The sequence below is a fragment of the Lolium rigidum genome, chromosome 6 (genome assembly GCF_022539505.1).
Source record: "Lolium rigidum isolate FL_2022 chromosome 6, APGP_CSIRO_Lrig_0.1, whole genome shotgun sequence".
Lineage (NCBI taxonomy): Eukaryota > Viridiplantae > Streptophyta > Magnoliopsida > Poales > Poaceae > Lolium > Lolium rigidum.
The window spans coordinates 176,562,507-176,564,562 of NC_061513.1; positions in this window are offsets into that span (position 1 = coordinate 176,562,507).

The following is a 2,056-nucleotide window of genomic DNA, read 5'->3' on the forward strand; positions in this document are numbered from 1 at the left end:
TTGCGTTGACTCGGCCGGCGAACCCGAGAATTCGCGATGCACCACGTCCCGGGCCACCATACGCGACGTTTTGGCCGCTTTCGTCGGGCTAGGTGGCCTCAAAAACGAGAAAAAAAAGTTTTTACATGCACCACGGAGGGACCAAAATCGTCGGCCATGGTACACCAGCAACCACGGCGCGACTTCAACTTCGTCGGCCATGGCAACTTTTCTTGTAGTGCCACCCCTTACGCCGTCAAGCGAAAAACGGTGACTGGACCCTACAGCAGGGTCGCCCGCTCGACCAGCCCCCCGGGCCCCAGCAACCGTACAATGCTACGCCACAGAGCATGCAATCGCCCTCTTCTACCTTAGACATGTGACTTGAAAGGCTAAGTACTTCGACCAGGGACTCCGCAAAACGGACCCGCGGCTCGCCAAGGAAAACACGCCAAAATCAAGAACCCCTTTCGAGTCGCCATGCGACTGACCCAACAGGCCACGACGAGAGGCACGCAACACGATACAGCGTAAACAAACGCCATACTCTCCCACACATGAGGCTTCTATCCGCACTATACGACTACGAACTGCGACTGGGGACGCCCAGCTCGGCCAGGAAAACAGTCATGCGGTAGCCTTCATCGGGGTATTTTAGGGTGCCTTCTCCCATATCTATGACTGCTCCCAATAGTTTCAGTAGGGATCTTCCGAGTGTGATTTGTCCTGTTCCTGCACATTCAATAACAAGATAATCAATGGATATTGTTCTCCCAAGAATGGTTGTATGCACACCCGCAGCTATTCCTTTAGGAATTATAACAGAGTTATCAATAAGAGTTATTCCTTCTCCCCCTTCAACGAATCCCTAAAGTTTCAAAGATTCATGAATACTCTTAGGCATTAGGCAAAATTCAGACATAATATCACAATTGGCATGAAGAGTTTGGTCACCGATAACAATTTTAATAGTAGGATCCCATAATGAAGGTTCAGAGTTCACTAAAACTTGATCAAGACGGTTACGAACATATCTATAATTTTCATTCAAGCGAGATGCACTTGTCTCAAGAGTGTTTAATCTATTATAAATGCTAATAAGGGCTGAATCAAAGTTATTAGCTGAATCATGTGATGCAACCAACTTCTTTATGGCATTAAAAGCTTGATCCCCATTGCAATGAAGGAAATCTCCTCCCACTACAGCATCCAAGGCATATCTATATCGAATCATAAGACCAAAATAAAAATTACTAAGGAGCAAACTTAGAGTCATTTGAGGTTCAGCTTTACGATAAGAAGTAAAAATTCTGGACCAAGCATCTTTAAAACTCTCCTCATCCCCTTGTTTAAAAGTGAAGACTAATTCCTCAGGTGAAGAAGTAACAGGTGCAGAACTAGACATGGTAACAAAAGTAAAATGCAAGTAACTAATTTTTTGTGTGTTCTGATATAATGCAGCAAACAAAGTAGTAAATAAAATAAATCAAGACAAAAACAAAGTAAAGAGATTGGATTGTGGAGACTCCCCTTGCAGCGTGTCTTGATCTCCCCGGCAACGGCGCCAGAAAAAGAGCTTGATGCGTGCAGTCGACACGTCCGTTGGGAACCCCAAGAGGAAGGTGTGATGCGTACGATAGCAAGTTTTCCCTCAAAAAGAAACCAAGGTTTATCGAACCAGGAGGAGCCAAGAAGCACGTCGAAGGTTGATGCCGGCGGGATGTAGTGCGGTGCAACACCAGGGATTCCGGCGCCAACGTGGAACCTGCACAACACAACCAAAGTACTTTGCCCCAACGAAACAGTGAGGTTGTCAATCTCACCGGCTTGCTGTAACAAAGGATTAGATGTATAGTGTGGATGATGATTGTTTGGAGAAAACAGTAGAACAAGTATTGCAGTAGATTATATTCGATGTAAAAGAATGGACCGGGGTCCACAGTTCACTAGAGGTGTCTCTCCCATAAGATAAATAGCATGTTGGGTGAACAAATTACAGTTGGGCAATTGACAAATAGAGAGGGCATGACCATGAACATACATGATATGATGAGTATTGTGAGATTTAATTGGGCAT